The sequence below is a fragment of the Panthera tigris genome, chromosome E2 (genome assembly GCF_018350195.1).
Source record: "Panthera tigris isolate Pti1 chromosome E2, P.tigris_Pti1_mat1.1, whole genome shotgun sequence".
NCBI lineage: Eukaryota > Metazoa > Chordata > Mammalia > Carnivora > Felidae > Panthera > Panthera tigris.
The window spans coordinates 1963243-1983270 of NC_056674.1; the positions used below are offsets into that span (position 1 = coordinate 1963243).

Consider the following 20028-nt stretch of genomic DNA (forward strand, 5'->3'; position numbering starts at 1 on the left):
CAGAGCCTGGAGCCTACCTCAGAATCTGTGTCTCCCTTTCTCTCTGCCCTTCCCCCTCTCATGATCTGTCTCTGTCTGTCTCTCAAAAATAAATAAACGTTAAAAAATTTTTTTAAAAAGCTGCATGGATCGGAGGACTTGAGGGATACAGAGCAATGAGATAGGAGAAATCTGGTCTCAGGATGACTTTGTGGCACACAGACACCAGGATCACAGGTGTTTACATGAATGAGACAAGCACAGGTGTTTACATGAATGAGAATGAGGGCTTCTGTGGCTTTGAAGCCACTGTTAACTCGTTTTCTGCGAAAGCAACTGAGCAAAAAATCCAACTCATGCAATGCTACTAGGTAAACGTGGTAGGAAGACAAAAATGCCTTCGACATTCCCTTAGAAGGAGTCACATGAAGACTACACAGTGTATCCCTGCAAGTCCAATATGGTCTGTTTTCCTTCTGGAATCGTTGCTTCTTCTGATGAAGCCATTGGCTTGCATTTAGGACAGATACTAGATGAAGAATGTCTGCCATTAGACATTAGACTCACATTGAGTCGGCCATGCTGTGTCCTCTTGTGGAAGGGCCATGGGAACTGAGAGGATGGTTTCCTACTGGACTCGCACTCCAGGGCAAAGGGTCATTGAAGGGGCTCTTGGATGGAATGATCCCCACTGTTTATTCGCTCCCTCTAGCTCTGTCTTTCCCCGTGTACATATGGTAGCATTTTCCTAAATTAGATGCATGTTGGACATGTCTCCACCTTACCTGGACATCCACTAGGGCCCCGGCATGGCTCAATGTCATCTTACCTGGACATCCACTAGGACCCCGGAAGGGCTCAATGTCATCCAACTTGGCTGCCAAATTTTTGGCTACAGGTGTGTTCCGGGTGGTCTTTGGAGGCACTAATACCTGGACCATGACCAGGAGGAAAATTCTGGGAGGGTTTCTGGGTCCCTCCCATGTCCACATACCAAGTTCTAAAAGGGTACCTGAAGATAAAGCTTCTTCAGGGCTCTCTTCATGTCCTTGTTCCTCAGGCTGTAGATTAGTGGATTCAGGGTGGGTGTGAGGACAGAGTAGAAGACAGCAGCTACGCGCCCTTGCATCGGGGAGTAGCTGGCGGCGGGCTGCATGTAGGCAGAGCTACCGGTGCCGTAAAACAGGAGAACGGTGGCCAGGTGGGAAGAGCACGTGGAGAAGGCCTTCCAGCGGCCAGCTGTGGAATGGATCTGAAACACGGTGGCCACAATGCGGACATAGGACAGAACAGTGAGGGCAAAGCAGCTCATGATGATGCAGCCACTGGCTGTGGACCCTGCCGCCTCGTGGGCATCCGCGTTGGCACAGGCCAGGCGCATAAGTGGGGGGATGTCGCAGAAGAAGTGCTCAATCACGTTGGGGCCACAAAAAGGCAGGGAGAAGGTGTTGGCTGTGTGGAAGGCAGAGAAAAGGAGCCCGCTGCCCCAGGCCACTGCCACCAGGGAGACACAGGTCTGGGGGCTCATGATTGCTGTGTAAACTAGGGGCTTGTAGATGGCCAGACATCGATCGAAAGCCATGGAGGTGATGAGAAAGCACTCCGTGGACCCAAGGCAGACAAAGGCAAAGAGCTGGGATGCACATGCACACAAGGAAATCTCCCTGGAGCCCAGCATGGTGGCCACCAGGGCCCGGGGCAAGGTGGTGGACACAGAGCAGATATCCACCAAGGAGAGGTGTTTGAGGAAGAAGTACATGGGCGTGTGCAGGCGGGCATCGTGTGTCACGGCCGCCACAATGGTGATGTTTCCCAGAACAGTGGCCAGGTAAATGAGGAGGAAGGTGGCCGTGCTGAGCAGCTGTAACTCAGGGACAGCCGAGAAGCCCCGGAGGAGGAAGGCAGTTACTGCTGTCAGGTTGGCCATGGTCTCTCTCTGGAAAAGCTCCTGGACCACAGAGGACACCCAAGGAGCAGAGCAAGAGGGGAGAGATGAGACCAGAGCAGAGACCTAGGAGAAAAGAAGGGGGCTGAGCTCATCTGGAAAGGATGCTCAAACGTTCCTTCACGAAGCACACGTGCATTATTTGTCTTCCTGGGAGGTCTCCCGTTCAAATACCTATGGAGGCCTGGCACATGCATAAGTTAGTGAACCTGGCTGAGTGCCACCAGTGGAGGCCGGGGGGAGGGGATAGGGCACTCAAATGAGACAGCTGCTCTGAGCTCTCACCAGCTTTAGTGGTGGGCCAAGCACTGCCAGATCTTCTGACATTTTTCAAGAAATTTGGAAATGTGAAATTTCCCAAGTATTACATGTTGGCAGTGAGCCTGAACTTAAAACACTCTGCCCATCAAATGGGGCTTCTAGTTTAAGAGTTTTGGTCTTGTCGTGTGTCTCTGCTTCATAACTCCATACCATCTTTAAAAAATATATTTTTTTTTAATGTTGGGGTGCCTGGGTGGCTCAGTTGGTTAAGCAGCTGACTTCAGCTCAGGTCATGATCTCACAGCTTGTGGGTTCAAGCCCCACATCTGGCTCTGTTCTGACAGCTAAGAGTCTGGAGCTTGTTTCAGATTCTGTCTCTCCCTCTCTCTCTTCCCCTCCCCAACTTGTGCTTGTTTATTTTTGAGAGAGAGAGAGAGAGTGAGTGAGAGAGCGAGTGGGGGAGGGGCAGAGAGAGAGGGAGACACAGAATCTGAAGCAGGCTCCAGGCTCTGAGCTGTCAGCACAGAGTGCAACACAGGGCTTGAACTCATGAACTTCAAGATCATTACCTGAGCCGAAGTCAGATGCTTAACCGACTGAGCCACCCAGACGACCCCATAGCATCTTAATTACAGTTCCCTACCCAAGGCCTTCTAATGATCGATTTCCCCCACTAGACTGTGAGCACCCACCCACCTGTGTGCAGGGACCACTTCTTTTTCATGTCTTTGTTCCCCAGCATCCAGCATAAGAGGTAGTGTATGGTAGGGAAGTAGAATTTAAGAATGCTTTTGTGGAGAATCTGGGTGACTCAGTCGGTTGAGCCTCCGACTTCAGCTCACGTCATGATATCACCGTTTGTGGGTTTCAGCCCTGTCTTGTCACTTCAGATCTTCTATCTCCCCCCACCACTCTCTCTGCCCCTTTGCTGCTTGTGTGCTCCCTCAAAAATAAGTAAATCTTAAAAAAAAAAAAAAAGGAATACTTTTGCAACCAGACATCCAGGGTTTGGATTCTGTGTGACCTTGGACAAATACCTTAATCTCTCTGAGCCTCAGTTTCCTCCTCTGTAGAATGGGATAATGTAGTGCTGTGAGGGTCACACGAGGTCCTGGAAGAAGAATACTTAAAACAAGATCAGGCAGGTGGCAAGCTGTCGCTAAGGGTCAGCCGTTACTATTATCAGTTTCTTTGCAAGTGTGTGTTCCTTGTCTTTCTTTCCATTAGTAGTGCCTGAGCTGCTGGGATTGTGTAATAAAATAGACATGAAAACGTAGTTTTAAACTTCTTCATGGAAAGTATTAGTTTTCTCACAGTCCGTCAGCCCCCTGCCATTGTCACCTCCAGTGCTACAGAAGGGCAGCCCCGGGCGGCTGGGACATAAGCACCTCACTTGTTAGGTGGAATAATGTCTGGCCCCCACAAAAAGGTCCATACCCCAATCCATGAAACCTGTGGATATGTGACCTTACATGGCAAAAGGAACTTTGCAAATGTGATGAAGTTAAGGGTTTCGAAATGTGGGGATTATCCCAGACTATCCAGTTGTTGTGGATGAATTGTGTCCCACCCCCCTGAAGTCTTAACCCCCAGTTCCTCAGAACGTAACCTCATTTGGAAATAGGTCACTGTGGATGCAATTCGTTAAGATGAGGTCCTTACAAGAAGGTGATCATATGAAGACAGAGGCACGTAGGGGAATAGCACGTGATGACCAAAACAGCTTGACGTGATGAAGTTACCAGCCAAGGGATGCCAGAAATGGCTGGCAACCCACCAGAAGTGAGGCAGGGGCGAGGAAAGAGCCCCTGGGTTCAAATCGCAGCCCTGCCACTTGCTAGCTGTGTGGCCTTAGGTAAACTACTTAACCTCTCTGTGCTTTGGTTTCTTTATCCGTAACGTGTAGGAGTAATGGTGACCATGTGTCACCCATGCCATGGGATTATTAGTATGTGCAGAATTTTTAGAGCACCGTGTGGGGTCTTTATTACTTTGTCCAAATGGATGAGTCTGTGTTTCTCAGAACTGTGCGGTATTACCTCTTCACGGATATGGATTAGAACAGCGTAATCTGAAGCAGTGGAGGGGAGCAGAGACCCTGGATCTGAGCCATCAGCCAGCTGATGGGAGAAATGAGGCTGCCTGATGAGTGACACAGAAGTGTCGACCCTGGGGGTGTAATGAGATGTTAGGAACTGCCTCTTCACAAGAGCCTGAATCAGACCCAGAGTCTCCCCACCCCGTTGTCTCACAGCCTTGGCTCGCATGCCTCCACTCACAGGGAGCTCACTTTAGAGCAGCGGTTCTCAGCTGGGGATGATTGTGTTCCCCCCTCCCCCCCAGTGGACATGTGGCAATGTCTGGAGATAATTTGGGTTGTCATGCCTGGGAAAGTTGCTAGTGGCACCTAGTGGGTAGAGAGCAGGGACACTGCTGACCATCCTTCAGTGCACAGGACAGCCCCTCCCTCCATAGCAAAGAATGATCCGGCCCCAAAATGTCAATAGCACTGAGGTTGTCTCTCTGACTTAGTTTTGAGTCCCTTGTGCTACGTCAGCAGAAGGATAACTGGCATTTAAATATCACTTCCTGGGGCGCCTGGGTGGCTCAGTCGGTTAGGCATCTGACTCTTGATCTCGGCTCAGGTCATGATCTCATAGTTTGTGGGTTCGAGCCCTGCATTGGGCTCTGTGCTGATGGTGCAGAGCCTGCTTGGGATTCTGTCTCTCTTTCTCTCTCTGCCCTTCCCCCCCCCCTTGTGCACTCTCTCTCTCTCTCTCTCAAAATAAACTTCAAAACATTTTTAATAAAAAAATAAAATAAAAATCCTGAGAGCCAGATACTGAACTGAGTGCTTCTCATACAATACACTTAATATTCCCAACCACCCTACTTTATCATCCCCATTTTTTTCACAGATGGAAAAACCGAGGCACAGAAAAGTTAAGCAATTTGTTCACAGTCTCAGAGTTAGTGAGTGGTAGTGCTAGGGTTCAAACCCAGCTGATGAACCCTGTAATCATAGGTGTTCATTCCTGCTCTGCGGCCTCCAGTCATACTCGGTACGAGATGGAAGCCTTTCGGAAATTTGTATCAGCCTGACCTACCTGGTGGGGTGTCCCGACCATCTCCCCGCCCCCCCCAACTGCCCCCCCCCCCCCGCCCCCAGCCGCAGTGAAACCAGACCTCTCCAAGGTGCTGAGCTGGGCTTGTGGGAGGCCAGCTCCTCCAAGGGTGTGAGGTGACAAAGATCCAAGCTGGGATTCCCATCCCTGGGCTGACTCCCCACTTATAAGCTGTGGGCAGTGAAGGCATTAGGGACGGGCAAGCATTGCTGACTCCTGCAGTACTCAGCCCTGAGCCACACAGTGTCTCTCAGCTTGGGGATTCGTCCAAAGTCACCTCTGGGGACCTTCTGTCCCTCGGTGACTCCAGGCTCTGAGCACAAGACTCGTTGACAAGCGGGGCATCAGCCATGCCAACTGCTCACAACTTTTCTAGAGTGGTGATATCAAAACCATGTTAGTCAACGTTTTTGGACATTAGCGATGCTATTCACTGTTGAGAAACGCTCTTCTGCAATGTATGGTTTTTGCTTACTGTGTTTTGGAGATATATGTGTTAAATAAATAGAGATTACACGTAGAAATATATCAGTCTTTTTGACTATCACACTATGGATAAGAGATTCATGTAGCCAGACACATGTTGGTGGACTCTTAGGTTGTTTTCAACTTTTTTTTTTTTTTTTTTTTTTTTTTGCCAAGACAAACAATTCTGCCAACACTTATTACACCTTTCTCGGACATCTTACTTTATGTTTTTCAGAAATTTTTATTTTTAAGTAATTTTCTTCATGTGAGTTTTGCATACTTCTTTTTTCTCCATCTCATTAACTTAGAGCTTCAGTGCCTCTTGTGAATGAGATCTAATTTTCCATGACACTTGTGATTGATTATTGCTGATAGTCACATAAGTTATTGAACTTTGTGTTTTGATCTTGTATCTAGCCATAAGGCAGTTGTACTCTATTCACATATATGAACAGACTAGCTTCCACTAACATGGGATCTCTAAATTGAAAGGAGTGCACATTCAAATTCTGGTTAGTTATGCAAAGTCAGCATAAACACCTTTTATCAGTGAATACCAACCATGTATATAAAACTCAACTTTTTGTCTTTCTGGCCAATAGTGGATGTATCAGTCCCTTAAACTCATGCCCATCCAGTGGTGAGAAATGATCTCATTTTTGTTTTGATTTATGTTTCCATGGTTTTTAGAGAGGTTAACCATCTTTTTTATCTGTTTGGCTAATTGCATTTACTCTTCTGTGAAATGTCTATACATAAAATGTTTTCTATTGGACTGTTTGACTTTTATTAAGAATTCGTAGGAATTTTTTTAATGTATCATGGGAAAGTGTCTATTCATGTCTTCTGCCCATATCTTCACTGGGCAGAAGATATGGGCAGATATCTTAGCAGATAAACTAATCCTTTATCCAGTATGTCATTTGCAAATATCTTCTCCCATTCTGTCAGCTGCCTTTTAGTTTTGTTGATTATTCCTTTGCTGTGCAGAAGCTTCTTATCTTGATGAGGTCCTAGTAGTTAATTTTTTTTTTTTTAATTTCCTTTGCCTCCGGAAATGTGTCTGGGAAGACCTTGCTGCAGCCAAGGTCAAAGAGGTTTTGGCCTGCTTTCTCCTCGAGGATTTTGATGGCTTCCTGTCTTGCATTTAGGTCTTTCATCCATTTTGAGTTTATTTTTGTGTATGGTGTAAGAAAGTGGTCCAGGTTCATTCTTCTGCATGTCATTGCCCAGTTTTCCCAGCACCACTTGCTGAAGAGACTTTTTTTTTTCCATTGGATATTCTTTTCTGCTTTGTTGAAGATGAGTTGACCATACATTTATGGGTCCATTTCTGGGTTTTCTATTTTGTCCCATTGGCCTATGTGTCTGTTCTTGTGCCAGTACCATACTGTCTTGATGATTACAGCTTTGTAGTATAGCTTAAAGTCCGGGATTGTGATGCCTCTAGCTTTGGTTTTCTTTTTCAGGATTTCCTTGTCTATGCAGGGCCTTCTGTGGTTACATAAAAATTTTAGGATTATTTGTTCTAGCTCTGTGAAGAATGCTGGCAGTATTTTGATATGGATTGCGTTAAATGTGTAGATTACTTTGGGTAGTATTGGCATTTTAACAATATTTGTTCTTCCAATCCATGAGCATGGGACGTTTTTCCATTTCTTTGTGTCTTCAATTTCTTTCATAAGCTTTCTATAGTTTTCAGAGTATAGATATTTTACCTCTTTGGTTAGGTTTATTCCTAAATATCCAGATGGCCAACAGACACATAAAAAGATGCCCAACATCACTTATCACCAGGGAAATGCAAATCAAAACCACAATGAGATACCACCTCACACCTGTCAGAATGGCTAAAATTAACAACACAGGAAACAACAAATGTTGACGAAGATGTGGAGAAAAGGGAACCCTCTTACACTGTTGGTGGGAATGTAAACTGGTGCAGCTGCTCTGGAAAACAGTATGGAGGCTCCTCAAAAAGTTAAAAATAGAATTACCCTATGACCCAGCAATTTTACTAGTAGGTATTTACCCAAAGAACACAAAATACAGATTCAAAAGGGCACAGGCACCTTATAGCATCATTATCAACAATAGCCAAACTACAGAAAGAGCCCAAGTGTCCATTGACTGATAAAGAAGATTTGTCATATATATATATATGTATATATGTGTGTGTATATATATATATATATATATATATATATATATATATATATATAACATAATTACAGTAATGATATTTCACCACCATATCCACTGGTCTCTCCTACACTCAAGGGGAAGGGATTATACAAAGGTGTGGGTCATTTGGAGTCATCTTAGAATTTTGCCCACCATAGCATCTGTGAGAGCAAAGCAAAACTTATCTGGAGGAGGATACATTTATCTTGTGCCTTGAAGAAAACCCAACGTTATTTTTTTAATGGCAATGGCGATGAAAATTCAAAGACAACCAGGCACCCAAGGAAACAAGAGAAAATGAGTAAGAAGCAGAAGAGAAAACAACACACAGCAGAAGCTGACCCAGGGACATTTGAGACACTGGAGTCACCGGTTACAGATTATACAACCATGTTTGCAATGTTTGAAGAAATGTAACTTTGGAAATATCTGTAGGAAACAGAAACCTATAAAAAGGGACAGGTGGTTTGAAAAAGAATCAGAGAGAATGTCTAGAAACACAAAAATCACAAAACTGGAAATATAGACAACAGAGATTTATTTAACAGCAGATGGAACACAGCCAGAAGAAGAATTATGAACTAGAAGAAATAATAACAAAATTATCCATAATTCAGCACAGAGAGACAAAAAATAAGAAAAAATACAAAAGAGAGACTAAGAGGAGTGAGAAGATCCAGTATGCAATCAATTAAAGTCCCAAGAGAAAAGATACAGAATGGAGTCATGATGGTCAAGTGAACTTGACTGAGCTTAGAGAGAAACCCCAGCAGAGCAGAGGTTAGAGCAATATTTGAAGAAAAAAATGGCTGGGAATTTCCCAGAACTAATGAAAGATACCAATATACACATTGAATAAGTTCATCAGATCCCAAGAATGATAAATAAAAAGAAATCAACACCCAGAAACATCACAAAATTCAGAAAAAAAACAAAGTTAGAGAGATTATCTTAAAGTCAGCCAGAGAAAAAAGGTCACCTTCCCAGGAATGGCAGTAAGACTGACCGATACCAGCAAAAATGGAAGTCAAAGTCAGTGAAGGATTTCTTTAATGTGTGGAAAGGCTGTCTGCCTGTTGTATACCAGAAAAAGCATTGCTCAAGAATGAATGAAAAATAAAAATATTTTCAGATGAAAAGATTGAGAGTTTGCCACCAGTAGAAGACTGAAGGAAACACTAGATGGTATACTTTAGACAGAAAGGAAGGAGATTTAAGGTGGAAAGTCTGAGTTGGAACAAAAAATGAAAAGGAAAGAAAGAGGTAAATATGGATCCAGGTGTGGACAAACATTATATAAAACAGAAACAAAAATGTCCAAAGGGGTCTGGAAAGCAAACAAGATACATTCAAAACACAAGGTAGTGGTGACATTTAGGCTGAGAGGAAATAACAGGAGTTAAAACATTCTGGGCGCCTGGGTGGCTCAGTCAGTTAAGTGTCCAACTTTGGCTCAGGTCGTGATCTGATGGCTCCTGAGTTTGAGCCCCGAGTCAGGCCCTGTGCTCACAGCTCAAAGCCTGGAGCCTGTTTTGGATTCTGTGTCTCCCTCTCTCTCTGCCCCTCCTCTGCTCATGCTCTGTCACTGTATGTCTCTCAAAAACGAATAAATGTTAAAAAAATTAGAAATGGTTAAAGCATTCTAAGGTGTGGTGATCTGAAGACGCACGTACTCTATGATGCAGAAATTGTGCTCACAGAAATATACACTGGGGAATGCATGTGTCTGTGCTCTTGAACACAATTTAGATAATGTTCATAGCTACATTGGTCATGGTGGCTGGAAACATAATGGAAACAATTCAAATGTCTATCAACCTTAGAATGTGCACATGTACACATATACATGAGTATGTGGTGATCGTTGCACATTTTTGTGAAAATATTAAAACCCACTGAATTGCACACTTAAAAAATTAGATTACATTGGTGGTTTGCACAACTCTGTAAAAATACCCCCTCCAAAAAAACCCCATTTAACTGCACAATTTAAAAAATTTAATGTTTGTTTATTTTTGAGAGAGAGACAGAGTGTGAGCAGGGGATGGGGCAGAGGGAGAGAGGGAGACACAGAATACAAAGCAGGCTCTAGGCCCTGAGATGTCAGTACAGAGCCTGACGCGGGGCTCGAACCCACAAACCATGAGACCATGACCTGAGCTGAAGTCGGACGCTCAACCAACTGAGCCACCCAGGCGCTCTTTAAATGTACAATTTTAATGGGTGAGGTTTGGGGCACCTGGGTGGCTCAGTTGCTTGAGACTCTTGATTTCTGCTGGGGTCATGATCTCAGGGTTTGCTGGATTGAGCCCTGTGTCAGATTCTGCGCTGATGGTGTGGAGCCTGCTTGGGATTCTCTGTCTCTGTTTTTGTGCTCCTCCCCTGCTAATGCATTCTTTCTCTATATATATCTCAAAATAAATAAATAAACTTTAAAAAGAATAAATGAATGAAGTTCATGGTATGTAAATTATATATCAATAAGGCTGTGAAAATATTGATTAAAATGATCACTCTTCCCAGGGTGCCTGGGTGGCTCAGTCGGTTGGGCATCCAACTTCAGCTCAGGTCATGATCTCACAGTTCATGGGTTCAAACCTGGCATCAGGGTCTGTGCTGACAGCTCAGAGCCTGGAATCTGCTTTGGATTCTGTGTTTCCCTGTCTCTCTGCCCCTCCCCTGCTTGCACTGTCTCTCCCATAAATGAATAAACATTAAAAACAATTTTTTTAAATGATCACTCTTCCCTTCAAAAAAGAATGCCCATTTCTTTCCCACAAACATTGCAAATGAGTTCCCATTTACTGTCACTCGATGTTTTAATATTTGCCAATATCATCAGCAAATATAAAATTAATACTAGCAAGCATTTATCTACCGCTTACTAATCTTCAGAGGATATTCTGAGTTCATCTGTATTAAACACTCAGTCCTCACAACAACCCTATAAGGCAAGTACTATTATTAGTCCTTATTTCACAGATGAGAATTGGAGGCTCACAGAGACTAGGGAACTTGTCCAAGGCCACACAGCTAGTAAGTGACAAGGACAATGACATTGATCCAGGTAGTCTGGGGCCAGAGTCCTAGACTTTTCACCATGATACTCATTACTGAATCTTTTTCAAACATATATTTTACATTTCCTATACTTTAATAATTTTATATTTACGGGACTGTTACAAAGATAGCCCAGTTTCCATATAACCTCCTGACAGCTTCACTTAATATGACAGCTGAGACAGCCATGTGTGTCTGTCAAAGAGATGGACATCGACCCATTATTAGTAACTAAATGTGCTTTTTAGATTTCTCTGTGTTTCTCACTCATTTCCCTCTTCTCTCCCAAGAGCCAATTCAGGGTCCCAGTTGCATTTAGCTGCCTCCTTTTTACTGCACTCTTATTCTGGAATGTTCTATCGGGTAAGCTGCCTCCTTTTACCGCTCACTGATTCTGGAATGTTCTATTAGGGAAACCACCTCCTTTTTACTGCACCCTTATTCTGGAAAGTTCTATTGGGTAATCTGCCTTTTTTTTACCGCTCACTTATCCTGGAATGTTCTATTGGGTATGCTGCCTCCTTTTTACCGCTCACTTATTCTGGAATGTTCTACTGGGTAAGCTGCCTCCTTTTTACCGCTCACTTATCCTGGAATGTTCTATTGGGTAAGCTGCCTCCTTTTTACTGCACCCTTATTCTGGAAAGTTCTATTGGGTAACATATTTAATATTCTGCTTGGCCATTTCCACTTCTCTTGTGAATTTTATGTTCATCTTCCTTGTCCATGCTTTATTGGCATTTTGATCTCTTGTAGTTTGTAAGAACTCCTTGTATATTGTATATTAGTTTATTTGATACAAAGGTCGTACTTAGTGCCTCTGTTTCCAGGACTGCCATAACAAGTACCACAGACTGAGTGGCTTAAACAATAGACATTTATTGTCTCAAAGTTCTGGAGGCTGGAAGTTTGAGGTCAAGGTGTCTGCAGGTTGGTTTGTTCGAGGGCTCTGAAGGATCTGTTACAGGCCCCTCTCCTTGGCTTGTAGATGTCTGTCTTGTCCCTGTGTCTGTACACATCACCTTCCCTCATACATGTCTGCTTCCAAATTGCCCATTTTTATGAGTACACCATTAATATTGGATTAGAGGAATCCTAATCCAGGATGACCTCATCTTAACTAATTACCTGTGCAGGGACCCCATTTCCAAATAACATCTCACTCTGAGTTCATAGGGGGTTAGCGTTTCAACATCTGACTTTTGGGGTGTGGGACACAATTCCAATGCATAACGGTTTACAATTTCTCTATTTTTATGTCATTGACTCATTCTACAACTATTTTTTTAATACCCCTAAGACACTTCTTTACAGGCCACTGTAAACCACAGATCCCAGATCTTGTAAAATCATGAATGTTAGGGTGCCTGGGTGGCTCAGTTGGTTAAGCACTTGACTTCGGCTCAGGTCATGATCTTGCAGTTCGTGAGTTGGAGCCCCATGGCGGGCTCTGTGCTGACAGCTCAGAGACTAGAGCCTGTTTTGTATTCTGCGTCTCCCTCTCTCTCTGCCCCTCCCCTGTGCTCTCTCTCTCTCTCTCAAAAATAAATAAACATTAAAAATTTTTTAAAAATCATGGATGTTATATTCTAGCTGGGAGTCAAGCAGAAAATAAGTAAACAAATAGATTTTCGACTTTCAGGTGGTAGTCGACATATGAAGAAAAATACAGCATGATAAGGGGCGTAGAAGGACAGCAGGGCATGTATTTAGCCAGTATGGCCAAGGACAGCTTAGTGAGGAAAAGACAAATGAGCAAATGGTAGAACGAGCCATGCACTGAACTGAGGAGGGAACATTCCAGCAGAGGAAACAGTACATGCAAGGTGTTGAGATCAGGAGGCACTCAGGGCATTAGAAAGATGTGAGTGGAGCAGATTGGAGGGTGAGGGATGGCAGGAGATGAGGAGAGGCCGGGAGTGGGGAGACCGTGTGACCCGATTGGCTATGGTGAGGAGTATGGGTTGGGTTAGCAAGCATGATTAAAAAAAAACCCTGCAGGGCTTGGATGAGGCTGTGACCCAGGCTGGTCCCAGTTTAGGAGGTGTAGAGAATAAACTTTAAGGACACAAGGGCAGAACTAGGGTGTGTAGGTGTTCTGGCGGGGGTCCGCACTGGCAGGGGTTTGGCCGAGGGCAGTGGTGGCTTTTGGACTAACATGGTAACGGCAGAGGTGGTGACGGGTGGGCGTGGATGCTACAGTGAAACTTTGGTTTGCGAGCACAAATCATCCGGAAACACGCTTGCAATCCAAAGCACTCGCATATCAAAGCAAATTTCAAGAACCTTTGACTCTGTTGTGATCATGTGGCATTGGGCGTCACGCACTCATTTATCTGGAACCCTCGCAGAACAATTTACTTGCAATCTGAGCTTTTATTGTATGTTGAAAATTGAAAGTCTAAACTTTGGGGAGTTGAAAATTGTTTCCAGTGGTTGCATATGGGTTGTGGGAGAAACAATAGTAATATAATGCAAAATGATACATAATGTAATATGCGGTAATATAAAATAACGATGTAATTTTAATAATATAAAGTAATATAATATAATAATATAAAGTAATATAAAGCATAACAATGGCAGCAAACCCATGCTTACTCTGAGCCATGCACTGTCCTATATGTGACACATGCAATTATATATGTATGTGACTACACGCTGTCCTGTATACGACACATATGATTACATATGTGTGTGTACACACACACACACACACACACACACACACACACACCCCTTTGGTCCTCACAATAACCCAGCCATGTGACCCTATAGCTACAACCATCCTGTTTTAGTGCTGGGGGTGAGTTTTAGGCTTCCAGCCTGAGTGTCTGGGTGGATAGTGGATGCCATTTACTGGGCTGGGGAAAACCGTAGGAAGATCAGATTTGGGGACACAAAGCCACGGATCTACTTTAGTATGTTAACTGTGAGATGTCTGTTAGACATTCAAGAGGAGAAACAGCAGGACAGGGAAACACGGGGCTGAGGGTCAGGACTTGTCAGCATATGGACACCAATTAGAGCCCAGGGGCTGGGTGTTATCACTCAGGAAATCATTGCAATTAGAGAGCACACACCTTCAGCATTGCTAATTGGGCTGAATATTTAGTGTCTGCACCAAAGAGGGAAGTAACTCGGTGAATAAACAGACGCCGAGGTCTGACTCCAACTGACCTTAGCTAACCTGTCTGCAGACCCTGGAGTCCAGTGGGACTGCTCTTACCTGGTAACACAGGCTAGAAATTCCACCAGCTCCGAATCAGTTTAGCTCGGCATAACAACCCATTCTTTTACGGCTAAGAAAAGCCTCATTACGTTGAAACTCCCGGTGGTTCCCCAAGGACGAGAACTTTGCTGACATGCTTGGTGCCGGAGAGAGATCCCCCCCGGCCCCCTCTGTCACCCTGGTATTGCAGGGCTGGGGCCTGGAGCAGGAGGAGCCAGACGGGACTGCAGTAATTGGCCTCCAACTCCCCTCCAGTAGCCACTGGAGACCAAGGCCTACGAGCTCGTTAGGAACTGGCAATCAGAGATTGGCCTGGGAATTGTGAAGAAACTTTTTGACCTGTTTAACTCATTAGTAAAGCATCCGCAGTTCTGGCAGGCACTTCTTCCCCAAGGGCTAGTATCTTTGTGCTGAGAAAACACATCCCAGAATTGCAAGAGAGGAAAAGATTTTTTTTGGTGTGGCCGGGCGTAACCACTGCCTAGCCGTGTGCATTTCTTCTTGTAAAGTGGGCACATGGGTGAGGATGGGGCTTTGACCGACTGGTTCACTCTTTGCCTCTCCAGTGCCGAGAACACTCAGTGCACATTCAGTGAAAACCTGTTAAATCACTGAGATGATCTTACATGTTTCTTTACTGCAGTGGTTCTCAATGAAGGGTGACTTGGCTCCCCAGGGGACCCTTGGTAGTGTCTAGAGACATTTTTGGTTGTCACAGCTGGAAAGGGGGGTGCTCCTGGCATTAGTGGTGGGGGGCAGGGATGCTGCTTAACATCCCGCAGTTAAGCCTGGGATAGTCCCCACAGCTTAGAATGATTCATCCCCAAATATCAAGTGTGCACGAATTGAGAAACCCTGATTTTCCAGCTTATAATTCACCTCTGTCTACCAGAACTTAAGAGCCAGGGTCCAGCTTGCTCACTGCTGTATCTCCAGCAAATAGAATCATGTCTGATGAGTAGATACTCCATAACTTTGCATTGACTGGAGTGATGGCGCTAGGCACCTGCTTCAGAGTCTCTGTGTTCTTCCTTTTTCAAACACTGGGTGCTTGCTTGAACACGTGCTGGAGATCTGCCAATGAGCCAGAAACAGCCCCTGCTCTTCAGAAGGGCTCCTTCTGGCGGGGAAGACCCAGCCACCCATGCATGGGCTCTCCATGTGTGACAAAGGCATAGCTCCTTTCAGGGAAATAGAACTGCAGACAGAAATACTTTGTGATGTGACAAAAATGGCATTTTACTTCTGTGATATTCTGCCCCCCCCAAGCATAGAACCCCAGTGTAATCACAAGAAAAACATCAGACAAATCCCAATTGAGGGGCACTCTATAAAATCCCTGAGAAGAGTGATTTTGCAGTGAGAAAACCTGAAAACGTGGCCTGATCTACAGTCATGGCGTGTCCTAAATTGTGCAGATAGAATGTGCCATTGATGTGACAGGATGAAATGGCACCAGACTTTTGTGGTCCCATATCCCCATCCTAACTGTGAAAAAAACATCAAATCCCTATACAGGTGCACCTTATGGTAGACCTGAACACTTCTTCTCAAAACTGTGTGGGTCACCAAAGACAAAGTCTGAGACAGTGTCACAGAGCCTCAGGGGACACGGTGACTCTGTGTAAAGCCATGTTCTGGATGGGATCCTGGAACAGAAAAAGGACCTCAGGTAAAAAGCCATCAAATACGAATAACTTACGAACTTCAGTTAATTTTATGTGTCAGCCTGACAGCCTTAGGACGCCCAGATACCTGGCTAAACATTATTTCTGAGTGTGTCTGTGGGGCTGTTTCAAGATGAGATTGGCATTTGAAGTGGTGGACCAGGTAAGCCACTGGCCCTCCCCCCCATATAGGTAGGCATCGGCCAATGTGCAGACAGTGTTCAAATCCCCCAATTGTTGGTTTAGTTTTTTGAATAAATGTTCTAATGATACCCAGCCATTGCATTTGATATATTTGTCTCTTAAATGTATTTTAATCTATGAGGATTTCCCTCTAAAGTTCCCCCCACATTTTGTTTGTTGAAGAACTGGTGGGGCACTTGCTATCTTGACAGCATAGTGGTTAAGGGCATGAGATCTCAAGTCAGGTAACCTAGTTATTTTCAAAAGATTAAAAAAATTTTTTTAATGTTTATTTTTGAGGGAGAGAGAGAGAGAGAGAGAGTAAGCAAGGGAGGGGCAGAGAGAACGGGGGGTGGGGGGAGACACAGAATCCGAAGCAGGCTGCAGGCTCTGAGCTGTCAGCACAGAGCCTGATGTGGGTCTTGAACTCATGAACCTTGAGATCATGACCTGAGCCAAAGTCCGACGCTTAACCGACTGAGCCACCCAGCTGCCCCTCAAAAGATTTTTTTAATTGAAGTATAATTAACATACAGTGTTATACTCATGCTGGAGTATTACTCAGCCATAAGAAAGACTAAGATCTTGCCATTTGCAACAACATGCATGGACCTAGTTTTTTTTAAATATCCTTTTTATTTAAGTGTTACCTATGTACAGAAAAGTACATGAATCATAATTGTGAAGCTTGGTGAGTTTTCCCAAATAAACGTGCCCTTGCAACCAGCAACTTATTGGGAGACAAATATTATTGACACCCTGGAAATCCCCATCCCCCCTACCAGACTCTACTATCCCACAAAGGCATTAACATCATTGATCAGTTTTTACATGTTTTAAAGCTTGACAAAGTTTTAAAGCATACAAAATCTTTTCTGGCTTCTTTTTCTCAAATTAGGTTTCTAGATAGATCCATATTGTTGCTTGTGGCTGGTTTCCATTGTCTCTCACTATTGTATGAATATACCACCATTTATTTAAGCATTTATGTCATTGAGGGTGGCAGTTTCTTATAAAGTTAATCATACATCTATCCTAGGACACAGAAACCCCACTTCTTGTTGGGGGTGGGGCGATGGTACCAGTCTGTGTCTTGAAAGGGATTTGGGTTACCCAGGCATGTGCATTTGTTAAAACTTATCAAAAATTATCTGGGCATTTTTCTCTAGGTAAACTTTACCCCCAAAATAAAACAAAGAAAGAACTGTCAGTGAAATCCAGTTGGCAATGTACATGCTGAAATACTGGAAGACCACATACTAGTGATTGTAACTTACTTTGAGATGCATAAAAAATTAAGATGCACTCACAGGTGGATAGAGGGATGGAGATATGGATAGACATGTTATAAAGCAAGTTAGTAAGTTGTTTATTGTATTCTCTGTGCTCAGAGAATGATGAGGAGAAATATAACTGAATACCAGAGAGTGCATGAGGAGATGGCCGTGTTAGACAGGTGATCAGGCTTTCTGAGGGTCTGGTGACATTTGATGTGAGATTCAAATAGAAAAAAGAAACCAGCCATGTGGAGGGTTGGGGAGTTTCATAACAGAGCCACACTTGTTTGGGTGTAAAATGATATTTCTGGGTTTTTCCAAATGCTCCAGTGGAGTTGGCATCCTGAGAGACCTGTGCTGCCCAGGAGCTTGCACATGGCTGCATATTCTGAGAAGAGCTCCATAGGCCAGTAGGAAGGAGGCTTCTCACTTGTCCTGGTGGCTCAGACTACCTGCCATAGCATGGGGTATGTCTGCCAACATTCCTCTGTCCCCTTGGGGATATACCCCATTCCTGCAAGTCCCACTAGGCTCTGGGTCACAGTACTCTGCCCCAACTGGCTGCAGGTGAGAGCATGTGGTCCAGGCTTAGCCAGTCATAGCTTCCCACCCCTGGTGACATTTGTTGGTTCTCAGTGAAGGCAGCAACACAAACACAGCTAATTAGTTTTTTGTTGGGATGGACTGAAGGGTTTTGGGATCATGAAGATTTTGCTGGAGTTGGGGAGATGTTAGCCATATTTCTTCATGCCCAGGATGTGAGAAATTCCATGCAAGGAACACATGGATATGAGTGATAATGAGATTGAGAGGTGGAGAAGGAGCTAGAAAGGTGGAGGTATGTAAAGAGAGAGATGGAGAGAGAGAGGAAGAGAGAGAGAGAGAAATGATAGATAGATAGATAGATAGATAGATAGACAGACAGATAGATAGGAGATGGATGGATGGATGAATAGAGATGATAGATAGATAGATAGATAGATAGATAGATAGATATAGATAGATGATATATAGATAGTAGAGAGATGATAGATAGATAAATAGATGATAGATAAATGATAGGTAGAATATAGATGATAGATAGATAGATAGATAGATAGATAGATAGATAGATGGTATATAGATAGTAGATAGTTTACTTATAGATAGACAGGGGCGCCTGGGTGGCTCAGTCGGTTAAGCAGCCAACTTCGGCTCAGGTCATGATCTCGCGGCCCGTGAATTCGAGCCCTGTGTCGGGCTCTGTGCTGACAGCTCGGAGCCTGGAGCCTGTTTCAGAGTCTGTGTCTCCCTCTCTCCGACCCTCCCCCATTCATGCTCTGTCTCTCTCTGTCTCAAAAATAAATAAACGTTAAAAAAATTAGATAGACAGATAGATGGATGATAGATAAATGATAGATAGGTATAAGATAGATGATAGATAGATAGATAGATAGATAGATAGATAGATAGATAGATAATAGATAGTAGATAGTTGACTTATAGATAGATGGATGATAGATAAATGATAGATAGGTATAAGATAAATGATAGATATATAGATAGATAAATGATAGGTATATAGAAGATAGATAAATAGATAATAGATAGTAGATAGATAGATAGATAGATAGATAGATAGATAGATAGATAGATTATATATAGATAGTAGATAGTTGACTTATAGATAGACAGATAGATGGATGATAAATGATAGATAGGTATAAGATAGATGATTGATAGATAGATAGATAGATAGATAGATAGATAGATAGATGATATATACAGAAAGATCTGGAAGACGGGATCCCTAGTTCTTCCAAGGATTACATTCCTTCGCTTTCTTTCTTTGACTCTGTGACCTCCTCCATTCTTCCCAGTTCCATGATCCAGAAAATTCTATTTCAGCTTCACCTTATTTGGGTTGGGTTTTGGTCACATTTGCTGCTAAAATAAACCTGAAGTCTTGCCACCAAAATATACCCCAAATCTCTCCACCTTTCCCCATCACCAGCACTATCTCCTGCCTGGACACCTGCTGTCACCTCCTGATTGGCCTCCAGGCACCAAAACTTGCCTCTTTGAAGTCTATCCTCCTCAAGGCCATCAGGGTGAGCTGGCAGGTAGAATCTTCAGATGGTCTGTCCTCAAGGCCATCAGGGTGAGCTGGAAGGTGGAATCTTTAGATGTCATGCATGATAAGATTTCCATGCAGACCTGGAGGAGAGGACTGTCTGGGCTGTTACAGCCTGTCACAGCTTAGACGGTGTCTCTGGACTATTTGGCGCTTGTAAGGAAGATGCCCAGAGTGGGTGGGTACAGAGAGCAATAACTGAGGCTTTTGGTACAGAGATGTACAACCTTTCTCTTCCTCCCACCCCTTCTTTCCTGATTTATTAGCACCATATCACTTGTGGTTGCATGTGGCCCACCTGGATAATCCGGGCTCATCCCCTATCTCAGGATCCTTAGTCACACCTGCAAAATCCCTTTGGCCATGTAATGTAACATGCTTACAGGCTCTGGGGATTGGGATGTGGACCTCTCTTGAGGGGGTAAAGGGCATTATTCTATCTACCACAGAAGGCCAGCAAGAAACTGGAGTCCTCAGCCTAACTGCCCACCGGGGACTGGATTCTAACAACTGTGTCATCTTGGAAGTATATCC

At 44.0% G+C, this 20028-nt stretch overlaps 1 protein-coding gene across 1 annotated transcript in view; it reads left to right on the forward strand.

Annotated features, from left to right (window-relative positions):
- ZIM2 (zinc finger imprinted 2) overlaps positions 1-20028 on the forward strand; it is a 75157-nt gene that overhangs the window by 34510 nt on the left and 20619 nt on the right. The gene's annotated exons all lie outside the window — the stretch shown is intronic.